General features: G+C 46.8%; 1 long non-coding RNA gene across 1 annotated transcript; it reads right to left on the bottom strand.

Annotated features, from left to right (window-relative positions):
- Positions 1 to 14,518: 14,518 nt before the first annotated feature.
- LOC132591849 (uncharacterized) lies at positions 14,519 to 15,952 on the bottom strand. Its single transcript, XR_009557265.1, has 4 exons — positions 15,913 to 15,952; positions 15,721 to 15,807; positions 14,977 to 15,274; positions 14,519 to 14,637 (listed from the first exon to the last, which is right to left on the bottom strand). It is a non-coding gene; the product is annotated as an uncharacterized LOC132591849 (long non-coding RNA).
- Between the last annotated feature and the right edge of the window lie 2,031 nt (positions 15,953 to 17,983).

The following is a 17,983-nucleotide window of genomic DNA, read 5'->3' as shown; positions in this document are numbered from 1 at the left end:
CCTTTTTTTTCCTTTTATTGTCGAATGTATATACAATCAATACTGTCTCTGTTTTTACCTATCGTTTCACACTCATGTTGCTTTAAGCATCCCAATTTCTGCAAATCCAAACTATTTCCTTCCCTTTTTACTCGAAGATGCTGTACTGTTTTTAATATTCGGTTGGAAGCCGCCCAGAGTGGCTGGGGAAACCCAGCCAGATGGGCGGGGTATAAATAATAAATTATTGTTGTTGTTGTTGTTGTTGTTGTTGTTGTTGTTGTTGTTGTTGTTGTTGGGTGGGGTATAAATAATAAATTATTGTTGTTGTTGTTGTTGTTATTATTATTATTATTATTCTCTTCCTCCTTCCATCCTGGCTAGGTTTGCAGGTTCAGCCGCCTTTGTCCTTCCTGAGGAGCTCAGTCTACAGGCACCCCCAAACTGCGGCCCTCCAGATGTTTTGGGACTACAACTCCCATGATCCCTAGCTAACAGGACCAGTGGCCAGGCAGGGATGCTGGGAATTGTAGTCTCAAAACATCTGGAGGGCCGGAGTTTGGGGGTGCCTGGCTCAGAACCTGCAGGTTCCAGGGAGGGAGGAAGAAGCAAAGGGAGCCTCAGGGGGTCCCCTCCCCCCCCCAGTGACTGGCTTGGGGGTCTTTTCTCCCTAGAGGCCCTGGAAGGAGACCCAGGGGGAGCTGCTTCCCCAGACCAGACCCCCAACCGGGTCTCCCTCTCCAAACTGGGAGGGCCTTTCCTCTCCTCAGGGTGAAGGATCAGGCCCAGTCAGACCCAGTTCTCCCTCAGGCAAGCCCTCTCCTCCTCCCTATCTCCCCCCTGCCTCTTCTCCCAAACCAAACTCTCTCCCTCAGAAACGGCTCCTTTTATTTTCCCTCCAAAAGGGCTGCTGGCCAATCAGAGAGAGGCTCCATCCCTCTGGTGGGATTTCTGGGGGGCTGGATGGGCCAGACTCTGGCCCGGCTCCGTCACACTTCTGCCAGGCAACACGATGCGGGTGGGGAAAGTGCCCGTCCCTTGGCACCTGCTGATAACAAGGAAGGGGGGGGGCGATAAGTGTCACCGGCCTCCTTCTCTTGGCAGCGCCGGAAAGGGTCCCCTGTCCTGTCCTGCTGGCCTGGTCACGTCAAGGACAGCCAGCGTCTCCTCAGGCCTGGGATCGAGCTGGCATGGCTGCTGCTGTAATTCCAGGATGCTTTGCTCAAACTGGGGCAGTTGATGGGTCTGGGATGGGGGGACTAGATCCATTCCAGCCCATCACGCACCCTGCAGTCGAACTGTGGAACTCTCTCCCACAAGAGGCGGCGATGGCCTCTTTCTCTGCCCCCCCCCCCAGCTCACAGAGAAAGAAGCAACACAGACCTGGTGTGTCCTGCCTGTGGAGGATAAGGAAAGCCAAGGTCCCTCTGGCCAAGGGGCCTTTTCCACGCAAAGGCAAGAGGGCTGAGCGTCTTTGCCAAGGCGGGATTCCTGCTTGGACGAGGCCTTCCTGAATTGCACTGGACAATTTCTTCAGCGCCCCGGACTTTTCTGCGGGCTCCTGAGAGTCCTGCCTGTGCGGCAAGATCCCCTCGTGTTTTGGAGGCATCGGGAGAGGACGAAGGGGACCACGGCATCTCGGGGGACTGCCTCTTGGGGGGCTTGCCGGCTTGGCCTCACACCCTCGGCAAGAAGTTCTTAATCCAGAGAATCAGCGGCTCCAGGATTCTGCGGCGCCTGATTGGGGGCACGGGAAGCATCGTGCTGGGGGCCGACATTGGCGGTTCTGTCTCGAGCTTCATTTTCGGTTGCAGGATGGGTTTTGGGATGCTCCTGCTGTGGATTTTAAGGCTCAGGTCCAGCCTCTCTGCCAAGACCTTCCTGGGCAGGCGGACGGTTTTCTCTGGGTACCGAGGCTGGGGGGCAGCTGCCTTGCTCATCCACCACTTGCCTTTGTTCCTGTCCAGCTTGGAGGGCAGCCCCTCTTTGCCTGGGCACGTCCGGGAGGCGTCCAGCTTCAACACCAGCCCCCACTCATTGGCCTCGGACTGCTTAATGCGGAGATGCAACCGCTTCAGGATGTTGGGGCGCTTCTTGGGGGACACGGGAAGCATCGTGCTGGGGCCCGGCATTGACAGTTCTTGCTCGGACTTCATTTGCCCAGGCGCATCCAGGAGGAGTTCGGCATGTGGACCTTGCCTTCCTGCACGCTCAGCCACTCAGCATGCTCAAACCACGAGGGAAGGGCTGTACTGCGTGGGCGGGTGGATGCAGTAGGGGTTGCAGCGGCCGCAAAGCAGGCAGAGAGGGTACTCCATGTATGGCCCATTGCGCCCCTTCTCCAGCCCCTTGTCTCTGCTCCAGCGACGCCCGCAGCTGGTGGGCCAGGCACAGCAGGCTGGCACACCTTCTCAGCAGACTGGCACGCCTCCTGGTACAGCTTGGCTGGGCCCTGAATAACGACAGATCCAGGACTGGCGGGTGGGCGGGCTGGTGGCGCTCTGCATCGCTGGTTGCCAGCGGCCTTGGGGCTTCAGGCGCAGTGGCATCGGGACTTGGGGCTTCAGGCGCAGTGGCATCGGGACTCTTGGGACTTGTAGTCCAGGAAGCTGATGTTGTTGGATGGTTCCGGTGGGTGGGCCGGGCCGCTGGGGTTTTTGGAGGGCGTCAGGTGGGAGAGGCAGAAAGGCAAAGGAAGGAGGTCAGAACAGGCCTTCATTCACTTTGTCTTGTTTGTCACCAGCAACAGAATGTTATAAGAATGTTAAGGTCTCAAATATAGAATAAAAGGTAAAGGGACCCCGGGCCATTAGGTCCAGTCGTGACCGACTCTGGGGTCGCGGCGCTCATCTTGCATTATTGGCCAAGGGAGCCGGCGTACAGCTTCCGGGTCATGTGGCCAGCATGACAAAGCCGCTTCTGGCAAACCAGAGCAGCACACAGAAACGCCGTTTACCTTCCCGCTGTAGCGGTACCTATTTATCTACTTGCACTTTGACGTGCTTTCGAACTGCTAGGTTGGCAGGAGCTGGGACCGAGACGGGAGCTCACCCTGTCGCAGGGATTCGAACCACCGACCTTCTGATCAGCAAGCCCTAGGCTCTGTGGTTTAACCCACAGCACCATCTATGTCCCCAAATATAGAATAAATACTCATAAATGAGTTTTGGGACGTGGGTGGTGCTGTGGGTTAAACCACAGAGCCTAGGGCTTGCCGATCAGAAGGTCGGCGGTTCGAAACCCCGTGACGGGGTGAGCTCCCCTTGCTCGGTCCCAGCTCCTGCCCACCTAGCAGTTCGAAAACACGTCAAAGTGCAAGTAGATAAATAGGTACCGCTCCAAGTGTGAAGGTAAACGGCGTTTCCATGTGCTGCTCTGGTTTGCCAGAAGCGGCTTTGTCATGCTGGCCACATGACCTGGAAGCTGTACGCCGGCTCCCTCGGCCAATAATGCAAGATGAGTGCCGCGACCCCAGAGTCGCCTGCGACTGAACTGTTGGGGTTTCCTTTACCTTTTACCTTACTCATAAATGCACACCTATCTAATTATATGAACCATGTGTCTGAAAATAGTATGGGAGAGCAATCCTGAAGCCATTTTGACTCTCCCAATGACCTCCAATATTCCCCTGCAGGAAGGGAGGCAGATGGGGAAAGCCTTCCCATTGTCTTTTTGCTTGCAAATCCTGTCTTAAGGGTCAGGGTGAGCCTGTGACCTGGCCTCAGGAACTAGAATATTGACCATCACAAAAGAATGGCCAGGCTGCCGAGGCAATGCAATCAGTGATCATTATCAGGTATCCTGGCAGGCAGGAGTTCTGCTGTAGACCGCCTCCTCCTGTGAAGTATGTATGATGTTTGGGGTGGTGGTCTTGGACTACAGGGTGGGCAATTTCAAAAGTCTATATAAGGACTTGCGCACCATTGTTCAGGGTTCTCCTTCCTCCTGTGTGTGGGGAACAGGGACCCTGTTGCAGAAGCTGCTTTGCTTCTCAATATTCTCTGGTTGGCCTCTGTTGTTTTCCCCTACTGACAGAGAACCTACAAAAGGACTCAGCACGGCAGGGGTCAGCAAACATTTTCAGCAGGGGGCCAGTCCACTGTCCCTCAGACCTTGTGGAGGGCTGGACTATTTTTTGGGGGGGGGGAGAACGAAATCCTATGCCTCACAAATAACCCAGAGATGCATTTTAAATAAAAGGGCACATTCTATTCATGTAAAAACATGCTGATTCCCGGACCATCCGTGGGCCAGATTTAGAAGGCGATTGGGTCGGATCTGGCCCCCGGGCCTTAGTTTGGTTACTCATGGCTATACGGGCTCTAGAATATCCCATAAGGGAAAGGGAGCAGTCTTATTAGAACTGTTATAAAATCATATTGGGGGGGTTGCAGGACACCATTATTAATGAACAGAGAGGGGTAACCACAGCTTGACAGCTACGGCTACCCAGAGTCCTTCGCACCACCATTTCGCCGCCACAGCTTGGCTCTCCTTCCCTCCACAGACCCGCACCCCCTCCGCAGGGATTAACATATTCAAACACCTCCTAAAATCCAACATAAACTCTGCATTTCCCCTTCGCCTAAGGACAAGCATATGCAACCCTTGCCTAGACATCTGCATTTCCCCTTCGCCTAAGGACAAGCATATGCAACCCTCGCCTAGACAATTATCACAGACAATTATCATAAACTCCACCAAGTAACGCAGCCCATTTTTATACAGCCTTACCATTTTATACAAACCTTATACAAACTTGCTATGAACTTTTACCTTCTCGTGATTATATGCTTGCTTCTTGTGATTATATGTCTGCTGGCCTTATGTGCCTTAAATGTGAGAAACCCCTTATATCCCTTGAAAGGCGTCCCTCCCTATATGCCTAAGAACCTAACCACAACCTCAGTATTACTCTTGATTAATTAGACTAGTGTTCCTCTGTATTAGAAAATAGGTTTGTTAGTATCTCTTTGTATTAGAAAACCACTGTTTTATATTTTAGAACTGTATACGTCAGGATGTATTAGAAATGTTTTCCATACTTATTTTCTGTGCAACCCTTCTCTGACCCCAAGCCCCCCTGAAACCTCCCCATCACCGTCCCATACCCAACGAAGGAAGACACGGACAATAGAAAGATTAGCTTGACAACTTTATTCAAATAAATTGCCATCCTCAACGTAGCCCACCCTTCCATGGCCTGGAGGAAAACACTGCCGGGCGGACTTCCACCCCATGGAAATCGCCAGGAACTGCCCCACCTCTGCACCCATCTTGACTGATTGCCCTTCCTGCCAAACAACAGGGAGCACCATCAACGACAGGAGAAGAGAGATTGACATCTCTCCATCTGAAAGGAAGAGTCATCTCCGCACCCCGTCGCCCTTGTCTCCCCCTCCCTCCTAGTCCAGAGATTTCCATGCATGAACAGGAGGGTATATAGGGGGACTTCACCATTTCCCGGGGTTCCTTCCTTCTTTCCAGAGGCAGGGACCCTACAGCTGTAGCTTTGCATTCTGCAATAAAGGGATCAGTTTGTTTTTCCTGACAGCATCGTGTGGTCTCTGTCATTTTCCCGGCGGAGCTGAACTTAGTGCAAATTTTGGAGCTTCCGACCCGCGTCTGTCCTTCTTAAAAGGCAACGCATTTTGGGGTACATTTTTCATAACAATATGGCGAGCCAGGGCAGGAGACTCCGTTTAGCCGTACTCTTGGGGCGCCGTGGTTGGGGAGCCCAAGCGCACCCAGCCATTTGCAGGGGGGATCCCCTTCCCCGACTGTCCCTGGAGTTCTGGCCTAACTGGGATCCTTAGCGGGACCACACAGGGAAAACAAACAGGATCCAGACGGCCGTGGGGGTTGATTTTACAAGATTTTTCTTCTCCTGATTGTTGCGAGGTGACCAAGCTTCAGGAAAAGAAGGCAGCGCGCTGCGACGTGAGTATCAATAGGGAAATTGGCTTTTCGGGGTGGGAATTGTCACAGCAATCAAACTCTTTCCTATTTTTCATAGCCAAAAAAACCCAAAGCCCGTCGGAGTCTGCCCAGGCTGGAAGGTTTTGCGGCTGCCCTTTTCCTCCCCAAGGCTTGTTGTCCGTCGGAGTTTTGCCCAGATAGCGAGCCTTGGCAACTCTCCCTTCTCTCGCTTAGCTATCCCGGGTGAAGACGCCCCTCTGCCATGGCGACCTTTTGTTAGGTATGACCCATGACCAGAGATTGCAAGTGCGCCCGTTCCCTTTTCCTACTTTTCATTCCTCAGGTCCGATCTGGCATTGCGTAGGCAAGCGTTCAGTAGGACCTGAGTCTAGAGAGCAAGAGGCAGGGAGATTGCTGTGGCACTATTAAATTGTGGGTGGGAATAAGAGTCCTCCTCGGAGTGTGCCCACTTTCCTAGAACGTTTTCCTAAGGAGACTTTCCAAACCCCATTTTTCCCTTAGAGAGCCCTTTAGCAAACCTTCCCAAGCCCACTTTCCTATCGGAGTCGGTCCACTTTCCTATCGGAGTCTGTCCACTTTCCTTAGACGTGCCCCACGTTCCCAAGGAGTCCCCAGAACCCCGAGAGACCCCACAGCCCCGTCGGAGACTGCCCAGGGCTAGAACTTGCGCAAGTGCCCCTTCGGAGACTGACCAGGGCAAAAATGGGTGCACCCCTGTCCAAAGAGACAACTCTGCAGGCTTCAGGGGAGAAATAAGCCCAAGGAGAGCTTACTTCCCGTCTGAACTCTGATAAACGCCTCCAATTGTATTTAAGAAATGTTTCAGGGTCTAAAAAAAAAACAAAAGGAAAAACCAAAACAAAATGCAAGCTTGCTTAAATAATTTTTATGTAAGGGCTTGATCAACCCAAAAACATGGCAAATATTAAAAAGAGTGGAAGTAGTGTGTAAAGGTTTGTTTTAAAGAGGCTGTAGAAGGGTTTTTTTTCTCTCTCCAAAAGTATAAAGAGGTGTGTGTGTGTGTACCTACCCATTTTTCAACAGAAAAGAGGGGCAGGATGGAAGAAAATAAAGAGTTGTAACTTTGAAAATGCTTGCTCAATGCTTTGAAAAAAATTTCGAAACTTGAAAATATTCACTTCATAAACTCCAGCTATAAGTGGATAAGAGATGTACTCAATGTTTAGAAATGTTGTGGGGTTGTGTTTAGATTGGCCACAACATCCATAGACTGCCTTCTTAAGTGTGCATAGTTAAAACTGCCAACTTGTTTTAAATTTCTAGTATAAAGAAACAATGTTGAACCAATCAATCTTAAACATGATAAATATGAGAATGAGGTGTGCAAATGTTGTTATTGAGAGAGGCTACAAAGGGGAGTCTTTCTCCAAGTGACTAGAGGAATATTGACTAAAGGAAAATTGAACAGCTATTCCTATAAAGGTGATTTGTTTGTCAAAAGTAGAGCTTCCATAGCCAGGAATTGTCTATCTGAGTCTAGTTTTAACTTTGATTGTGTTGGACAGAAGGGTTATTGTCGGGCTCCTGATATCAGTCTCTTAAGGAAAAAAACTCATCTGCTAAAGGGTTCTGTATAAAGTTGGTATTTTCATTCAAATCTTGTGAATCCTGTATCTTAGAGGGTTAGACTAAATGACCTCAGGGTCCCTTCTAACTTCCATTTTAGAGCTATGTGAAAGGCAATGTGTCTGATGTGGTGATGGGTTGAAATTCAGCCCAGCTCTGCTTTCTGGCAAGGAAAGATTATTGGTTTTCAGAGTTGGAACAAGAGTGTCATTGTTGTTATGGAGTGATTATATAAGTTTTTATCACTTTCTCTATTAAGGTTTAAAGTTTAAGCACATATGAAAGTCTTGAACATTTCCCAATCTTTATCCAATCTTAAGATTTGCTAAAGGCTTCTATATAACGTTGGTACTTTTAATCTTCCCCTTCCTTATTTTTCCCTTAGTACACACGTGTGCTTCCGTGATAGGGCATAGCCCGTGTTTCCTTCCCAGTCAGGCATCTGTACTCAAATGTATGTGTATCCTAAGGGCGGTGATAGTGTTGAGATCCCCATATTTCAGAAGGGGTGGACTAGATTACTCAAGCACTGAAAAGTGAGTTTAAACTCTGGTGGCTTAGTGAAATGGCCTGAATTCAGTCAAGCTTTACTCTTTGGTGGAGAAGGATGGAAAGACAGATTTTTAAAGTTTGGCATGAAGAGTTTGAGGTGCCACTTAGAAAGAGGTAGAGATGGTATATCATACATTGGAAATGAATGTCTGGTGTTTCCCCCCCCCCCCACCATATTGTCAGCTATTTTTTAACTGCAAAACTCCACCCAACAGTTCAAGCACATACAAATTCATAATCAAGCAGAATGAGCCTTGACCATCCCTGTACATAAAGGCCAGAAGAATTAGTCTGGAAGATGGTGAGGCTGAGATGAGTGAGAATGTTGAATATCATTAAGTCTGCTCTGGCCATATCACCCATAGATAAGGGGGCAGAGAATTTAGTCTGCCATGGCTGTAATAAATTAATTAAAAACAAACGAAAACATTTGCAATTACGAATTCACCCCGAACCCTGTAGATAAAGGGGGCAAATCAAGATTTATTTTGCCTGGGGTATGAGATGTTTATATAGTACAGTAAACATGGCTAATTAGTGCCATGACTTCATTAAGGAGTTTAATTTGACCAAACTTTTATTGCAGCTTTCTTGTGAAAGTATTGGGTTGGGTTGTCTGTGAAAACATTGGGTTGTCTGGATGTTGAAGTTTTATATATTTAAAGTTTAAGATTTATAAGCCTGCTTCCTAAGCAGCAAGGAACAGGAAGTAAGAGGTGTCAGAAATATCTCAGGACACAAAAGCTATAGAAATGGATTTAAACTGACCAAAAATAATTTAATTTGACCACTTTTTGTTGCTGGTTTGGTGGAAGTGTAAATTGTTGGGTTTCTGTGTAAAATCTAACCTATTCACCCTTCCCTTCCTCTATTCAAATGGTAATTTAGCCAACACCAGCAACACTTTCAAGTGGTACAATGGATTTCTGAATCATGAACTTTGTACATGCACAGAGGCTATGCCAGCTTGAAGAGAAAAATAGAGAGAAAAAGGAGGTTAAAAACAAAACAAAACAAAAACAGCAACCAAATGCTGAAGGGCCTGTGCCATGCAGGGGAAAATTTGTTTAAATTTCCTTATGTGTCTTTGACTCCAGGGGGTCACTTGAGAAAACAAAAGGGTCAAGTGTTGGACCATCATTCCAAATCTAATATGCAAAATTCTTTCCAGAGGTAAATATCTCAGCACTCCCACTTTGAGTTCATCGCTTGAGTACTTTCATCGCTTGAGTACTTTTTGTTGTTGTTTGTTTCCCCTTTCAACAGGATACTGATTGTGATTTTAGTCAAGGGCTTAGAAAAAAAACTCCAGACTATGCAAACCAAGGGTCTGCTCCCCCTTTCCAATGGGTATTCAGGAAGCACCTTCAGATACTTATCTCGCATTTGCATTTCACTCCAAGCATTAACTCCTGCATAACCTCCCCCCTTGCAAAGTTCCAACCTAACATGCAAAAATTATTCTCACAGCTTTCCCAGGAAGAACATTTCTAAAGGATATGTGAACCTTTAAGAAGACTAAACTCCAGTAACAAGTGTTTATTTTTTCCTTTCTCCCACAGCAAAAAAAAAAAGGGGGGGGAGTGAAGTGATACAAACAGTAATTTCCTTTTTCCTCTTTTATTATTTCTCTTTGGCTTTGACGCTTCTCTTTAGCTTACAAATAATCTGCTTCCATTTATTAAATCAGTTTTTCCATTATGTCTATGAAATTAATCTAACCATACTTGTACAACTTTAGATTGCTACTCTTTATTTTCATTTGAGATGCTCATTATTAGAAATTGTGTGTTTTAGCATTTATTTATTTATTTTGGTTCCTCATATGTCAGTGTTTTGTTTTGTTATATTTTGGGGCATGTCCATCAGTCCATCACGTGGAATGCCAATATTAACCTGTATGGTCTTTATAATGTCTTCATATTATTTGATAATAATTTTTTTTAAATCTGAGATTTTTGTGTCAAGTCCTTCTTAAAAAAAAAAATTGTTGTTTGAGTGGTAATCTAAATATCATTTTGTTTTTATTTATGCATTTTTTCTATTTCTACTTTTTCTTCCTGTACATACGAATGTAGCATCTAAGTCATTCTTTCCTGTAAATAATAATAGTAATAATAATCCCTTTCAAACAGGATACGCGAACCTCCAAGAGAATTCAGAACCACACATGGAAAATGTTAATAACTTATCAATTGTGTCCTAATTAACAAAATTGTTGTCCTCCACAGCCAAACTAGGTGAAGTAAATTAAACAGACTGAGTAGACAATAACAGCAGTAATTAAATATGAATGATAATAATAATATTTAAATGAATAAAATGCTTAACTATGATCACATATTATTTGCAGCTTCCCAAGAAGAACTTTATAGAATATTTTCCCCTTTATTATTATTATTATTTAACTAATTATATCTTCAGGCCCCAACCCCCCTACAGGCCTATTTTCAAAAGGATGTTTTACAGGAAATCAAATGCTAATACCATCCCCTCACCACCTTACCAACCTGCCAATGCATCACAGTGGCCACAACAATTTATTCCCATAAAAGACTTGAGAAACTAAGTAATTGAATTATGAAGGGCATTTTATCTCTTAGCTATAATGTTTCAGCAAGGTTTAGAAGTGCTGTTAACTTCCTCCCAGTGACTCAAAGGCAGACAAGAAAAGCCCTTGTGCCCAAGGTTGGAAATACATGCAAAAGCAGCAAGAATTATCTCAAGTTCACCCAATTGCCTCAAGATATACAAATGGTGTAGACTTAACAATGTGAAGGTTTTATGCATTATGTGTTATTATGTAGGAATGCTGAAATGTGTCAAATGGGACGGACAAGGGGGGGGGAATGAGTTACAAGGATATTTCTTTTTTTATTTTAGACTGTGCCCTCAAGATTGTGCAACTGATATATAATTATGTTTTATGTTACGTGATATTCTGCAGAAACCTTGACCTATGTCTGACAAGTATATGTTATTTCCACAAAAGGGGGGGGGGCATTTTTGTGTGTAATTGCTTTCATGTTTTATGTATAGTTAGTTATTGTATAGTGTAACATTCCTTATGCACCCAATGGTGGTATTATTCCTTATACGCCCAATGGAGGACTCGCCCAATGGAGGACTCATGTTTTCTAAAAGATCAGGCGATTGCATAGTCCATTGTTGAGATTTAGATCAATTTATGACCACATTTCCTTATCTCACCTGGCACTTTGTAGTGTGCCAGCCTTCTTTTTACCAAGAAGCAGTTTCAGGATTCATGAAACCAGCAGATACAAGAAGGTGTATATGCCTTGATTTACCTGGAATGATTCCTTATAGAATTAAATTGACCAATTTGGACATGTGCCCTTTTCAGAATGGTTTTTATGGGGCTGTATAAATTATAATTGGGTCAGTTCTAATTGGGCAAGTGAATCCAAGGTGCAAGTAGCTTTCTCCCTTTAAGAGTAACTGAGCAACTCCCTACTACAGTGCAAGACCAGAGCCTATAATAAAAAAATCCCATAGAAAGCCCAAGGCAAAGGCATCTCTCTCATGACATGTCCAAACCTGTGGCAGCTATGGTGAGTGCCAGGTGACATGGTCGATATGAAAGCCCTAAGGGGATTCACCAGGGATTGTTGCTGCTGTGCCATGATGGAGGTGTGAGACCAGAGGAGAGCTAGCTTTGACACCTGACAACACACAAAAAGGTAAAAACAAACAAACAAACTACGCTTTCCAGTCAATATTGGTGGATCTTCTGGTAAATGTAAAGCATAGACCACTTGTTTTTCCCATAAGTGCTAGAATACTGCTGCATACAGTGAAATGGAGAATGCGTCACTGTCGATTATATGAGGCAATGATTGGTTGTTACACAACAATATTGCCTCAGAGAGGGGACACTGTTATAAAATCATATTGGGGGGGTTGCAGGACACCATTATTAATGAACAGAGAGGGGTAACCACAGCTTGACAGCTACGGCTACCCAGAGTCCTTCGCACCACCATTTCGCCGCCACAGCTTGGCTCTCCTTCCCTCCACAGACCCGCACCCCCTCCGCAGGGATTAACATATTCAAACACCTCCTAAAATCCAACATAAACTCTGCATTTCCCCTTCGCCTAAGGACAAGCATATGCAACCCTTGCCTAGACATCTGCATTTCCCCTTCGCCTAAGGACAAGCATATGCAACCCTCGCCTAGACAATTATCACAGACAATTATCATAAACTCCACCAAGTAACGCAGCCCATTTTTATACAGCCTTACCATTTTATACAAACCTTATACAAACTTGCTATGAACTTTTACCTTCTCGTGATTATATGCTTGCTTCTTGTGATTATATGTCTGCTGGCCTTATGTGCCTTAAATGTGAGAAACCCCTTATATCCCTTGAAAGGCGTCCCTCCCTATATGCCTAAGAACCTAACCACAACCTCAGTATTACTCTTGATTAATTAGACTAGTGTTCCTCTGTATTAGAAAATAGGTTTGTTAGTATCTCTTTGTATTAGAAAACCACTGTTTTATATTTTAGAACTGTATACGTCAGGATGTATTAGAAATGTTTTCCATACTTATTTTCTGTGCAACCCTTCTCTGACCCCAAGCCCCCCTGAAACCTCCCCATCACCGTCCCATACCCAACGAAGGAAGACACGGACAATAGAAAGATTAGCTTGACAACTTTATTCAAATAAATTGCCATCCTCAACGTAGCCCACCCTTCCATGGCCTGGAGGAAAACACTGCCGGGCGGACTTCCACCCCATGGAAATCGCCAGGAACTGCCCCACCTCTGCACCCATCTTGACTGATTGCCCTTCCTGCCAAACAACAGGGAGCACCATCAACGACAGGAGAAGAGAGATTGACATCTCTCCATCTGAAAGGAAGAGTCATCTCCGCACCCCGTCGCCCTTGTCTCCCCCTCCCTCCTAGTCCAGAGATTTCCATGCATGAACAGGAGGGTATATAGGGGGACTTCACCATTTCCCGGGGTTCCTTCCTTCTTTCCAGAGGCAGGGACCCTACAGCTGTAGCTTTGCATTCTGCAATAAAGGGATCAGTTTGTTTTTCCTGACAGCATCGTGTGGTCTCTGTCATTTTCCCGGCGGAGCTGAACTTAGTGCAAATTTTGGAGCTTCCGACCCGCGTCTGTCCTTCTTAAAAGGCAACGCATTTTGGGGTACATTTTTCATAACAGAACAAAAAGAAGAACATTGTGAAAGAAAACAGAAGGATAAAAAGAAATAAACCAGAAAGGACCCTTGGCCAGAGGGACAAAAGTACAAAGATAATAAAATGTTTTTATCAGTTGGCGTTAGGCTGAAAGCCTTGGCATCCTTCTAATTCTCAGAATAGCCAGGCCAACTTCCTGGTGAGGTAATGGGAACTTATATAACTTAGCATGAGGTTCTTAATCTCAAGGTCATGGGTTGGAGTCCCATGTTGGGCTAAAGGTTCCTGCGTTGCAGGGGGTTGGACTGGATGACCTTGGGGTCCTTTCCCAATCTGTTCTATTATTCTGTTCTATGAGAGAAACAGAGCGATGCTTGATTTCTCTTTGACTCCAAGGCTGTGGCTTGGCAAAGCAAGGCCCTTTGGAGATGTTAATGCTGTGAAGCCCTCCATCGTAGCCTCAGCTTGTATATATGTGTGAATAAACCATATATCTGTGGTGTTTTAATGTGCCTCATTTTCAGAAGGAAACATGGGCCCTGTGCCTGGAACCCCTGGAAAATTGATCCGCTCAGTGCAACAGCAATGAGTCACGGGGGGTAGATAGGTTTGCTATATCTCCGAGAATTCTGCAGGCGGCAGTAGCGTCTGGGTGGAAATTGCATAGCTGCCAAGTTTTCCCTTTTCTCGCGAGGAAGCCTATTCAGCATAAGGGAATTTCCCTTAAAAAAAGGGAGAACTTGGCAGCTATGAAATTGGGAAAATGTCTGGGAAAAGCCAGACGTATAGCTGCTCACGTTGGCAATGCCGTTTTGCCGTTTCCCCCTAAAACGGCATTTTTAAAAAAGCAATTTTGCCAAAAAAGCTCTGTCAGGATTTTCACTGTTTGAAATATGGCAGCCCTAGGTGTAGAGAGAGTGTGTATGACCTTAACAGTGCTTAGCTTATGTTGTTAGTTGCTATTTTGTTAACATTGTTAACATTGTTTTATAGATTATTAGCTGGCCCTGCCACGCGTTGCTGTGGCTCAGTTTGTTAAATGGAGGTTCAGAGACCCCCTTCAGACTCCCCTGACCGTCAGAGTCCCCCTGTTTTCCGTGTGTTATGTTTAGATAGGCGTATCCCTGTGTCTCCCCCCACTCTGTACCGTCCCATTACCTATCCCTGTCTCCTATTCTGGCCTCCCGTACCCCACCCAGGCAAGGCTTGACTTATCCCTGACTCGTATTCGGTCCCACCCCCCACTCCACCCAGGCAAGGGCTTACCTATCCCTGCCCCCTATTTCGGTCGCCCCTATCCCACCCAGGCAAGGTCTTACCTATCCCTGGGCCCTGCGGTCTGTCTCCTTGGGCGGGCTTGGTCCTGGGGCAGGATGGATCTCGGGGGGCTGTTTGACCTGTGGAGAGGCATAAAGGTCTAAATTAAGGGGAATTTTAAAAAATGGGGAGTGGGCGGGATTTTGCCAGTATGTTGGATGTTGTTTGTTGGATGTCCACTGGAGGGGGCACTTTTTTGTACAGAAATCCAGGTTTCTACCTGTCCTACGTGTGTCATCTGGCCAATGTAAGTGGATAGAGACACTCCCACATGAGCACCTGATGTTGTGGGCAAATTTGAGGGCGATCGGGCAAGCGGTTGTGGAGAAAGGTGCGGCCGTACAAACATGCACCTACATTTTTATATATATAGACCAGAGGCCCATATTATGTTGGTTAATTGATTGATTGACCTTTACCTGGAGGAAGTTAGGCAAGGAACTGGGCGAAACTGAGGCTCATGTAGTCCAACTGCCCTTCAGTGCAGGAATCTCAACACCGAATTATACAGTGGTAGAGGTGGAAGGGACCCCCAAGGGTCACCCAGTCCAACCCACAAGAAGGCCAGGGATTGAACCCGCCACATTGGAGACCTCTGCAGTAAGCAATGGTGGTGTTACTTATGGACGGCAACAGTCACTGCAAAGGGGAGGAAGCACATCCCGGCAGTTCCTGCGATGACAGGTGTCAGGTCCACCGGTGCAGCGCATCCTTGCTCTGTGAAGAAAACACATATTTTAAAAAGATATTTTAAAACCCTTTTCCCCAAACCAGGACTTTAGGGACAGCAGACTCAGCTGGGAAGAGAGGAGTGCAGGGGTATTAAAAAATAATAATTTTAGGTCAGGTGTCCTTGCTTCTCCATTTGAGCCTATCTGCTTTTGTAGGTTTCATGGTATTTTGACAAACACACAAGATGTAACCGGTTGTGCTCTTATTCACTATATCATATCAAATAACTTAGAGTTCAACGGAAATAACTCATGAAGTTCAACAGAGTAAGCAGAAGACCCAGTAACTGTTATATAAATAACTGTTATATTAACCCAGTTATTTGATATGATAAAGTGAATAATATATTTTATTTATGTAAGAGCACAAGGAACCTCGGATCTGCATCCCCTCAGACTGCAAGCGCATGGCGGTTTCTAGGAGTGCCTTACCTGCGGCAGATCAGTTGCCTTTGCTGGGCGAGATGCTTCACTTTCCTGTCCAAGTTGTGCAGATATAAGGTCAGGATCCTGCACGACCTAAGAAAAACCAGAGAAGCAGGGCAACAAAAGAGCATAATAAGAGTCTGCTGGATCAGGCCAGTGGTCCATCTAGATGACTCTCAGTGTCTACAATTCTATGACCTTTGGAGAACTGGGACAGATGATGCAGCCTGTCTGATTTTTCATGGAATCACAGAATTGTAGAGTTGAAAGGGTACCCCCAAAGTAATCTAGTCCAACCCCCTGCACTTCAGGAATCAAGACTCATCTGTGTGCTGCTGCACGGTGCTTTTTCTTCTTTTGAGACGAAGAAGAACCTGTTGGAGAACAGCAAGGCAAAAAGAACAGAGCTGAAGGCAACAGAGCGACGGCAACAGAGGCGGGGGCGGGGCGGGGAGGTGAATGGGTCTGAATCCCTTTCATAGTCTGCAGGGCCTGTTCAAGGCTTTCTGCCGCCTGAAGCAAAGGGCAAGGAGTTTCCTCCTCCCAGGCAGACGGCTGAATCTTATTTCAACATCCTCCCTGACACCCCGAGGACAGTGGCTTGGTTTAGTGGGTGCAGGATCTGAGCCCAAGAGCACCCTTGCCTCCTGTGGATCCCAGCAACTTGAATTCGCAAGCCTTCCTGCCTCTGAATGTGGAGGCAGAGCCGAGCCATTGTGGCTGGGAGCCAGCCATAGCCTTCTCTTCCTCCGTGAACTTTTCCAATCCCCTTCTTTAAATTGGCCCTCACTGCTTCCTCTGAAAGCATCAGAACAGCACAGAGGGAGAGATGGGAGGGGGGTCATTTTGTCCAGGCAGGAGAAATGCCCGTACAAAAAGAGTGCAGAGAGGCATCTGTCCCTCTGCCTCCACTGTCAGAGGTGATCTGCATCTGAAAGCCACTGGCAGCTAGGAATCACAAGCCAGGAGAGGGCTAAAGGTAAAGATAAAGGGACCCCTGACCATTAGGTCCAGTCGTGACCGACTCTGGGGTTGCGGCACTCATCTCACATTCTTGGCCGAGGGAGCCAGCGTACAGCTTCCAGGTCATGTGGCCAGCAGGACTAAGCCGCTTCTGGCGAACCAGAGGAGCACACAGAAACACCGTTCACCTTCCTGCCGGAGCGGTACCTATTTATCTACTTGCACTTTGACGTGCTTTCGAACTGCTAGGTTGGCAGGAGCTGGGACCAAACAACTGGAGCTCACCCCGTCGCGGGGATTCGAACCGCCGACCTTCTGATCGGCAAGCCCTAGGCTCAGAATTGTAGAGTTAGAAGGGACACCCAAGGGTCCTCTAGTCCAACCCACTGCGAGGCAGGAATCTCAATTAAAAGCATCCATGACAGATGGCTGTCCAAGCTCTGCTTAAAAAGTAGGTAGCAGCTTACTTACCCACAGGCAGGAAAGAAGCAGAAGCAATGACAACCAACGGTCGATGTCCTCCATCATGTTTGCCAGTTGGGACAACTGCTCTGCTGCTCTGACCGGACTTCAGGCAGGGAGTTCTGTTGTCTCCCGTGGTAACGCCTGCATCACAAATGTCTTCTGTGACATTCTGTGATGCTCAGGGCCTCTCTGTGATCAGCCAGCCAGCAGCAAAATGGGTGGCATTCATCCAGCCCTCTGAGCTGGGCTGGGCTGAGAGGCAACTGCCCCCTGACCCTGAGAATGAGGTTTCGATTCTGAAGTGAGAGGACCTGAAGCTCAAGCCGAAACAAAATAAAAAAAATAGCACCTTTGTTGTTGTTTAGTCATTTAGTCATGTCTGACTCTTCATGACCCCATGGACCAGAGCACGCCAGGCACTCCTGTCTTGCACTGCCTCCCGCAGTTTGGTCAAACTCATGTTCGTAGCTTCGAGAACACTGTCCAACCATCTTGTCCTCTGTCGTCCCCTTCTCCTTGTGCCCTCCATCTTTCCCAACATCAGGGTCTTTTCCAGGGAGTCTTCTCTTCTCTTCTCATGAGGTGACCATGTATTGGAGCCTCAGCTTCAGGATCTGTCCTTCCATTGAGCACTCAGGGCTGATTTCCTGAAGAATGGATAGGTTTGATCTTCTTGCAGTCCATGGGACTCTCAAGAGTCTCCTCCAGCACCATAATTCAAAAGCATCAATCCTTCGGCGATCAGCCTTCTTTATGGTCCAGCTCTCACTCTATTCTGCCTCGCTCAGACCACACCTGGAGTCCTGTGTCCAGTTCTGGGGAAGGCAGGAGGAGGTGATCG

This window comes from Zootoca vivipara, chromosome 3 (assembly GCF_963506605.1).
Source record: "Zootoca vivipara chromosome 3, rZooViv1.1, whole genome shotgun sequence".
NCBI classification, from domain to species: domain Eukaryota; kingdom Metazoa; phylum Chordata; class Lepidosauria; order Squamata; family Lacertidae; genus Zootoca; species Zootoca vivipara.
The sequence above is the reverse complement of the archived record's forward strand: the minus strand, read 5'-3'. Positions and strand labels throughout refer to the sequence as shown.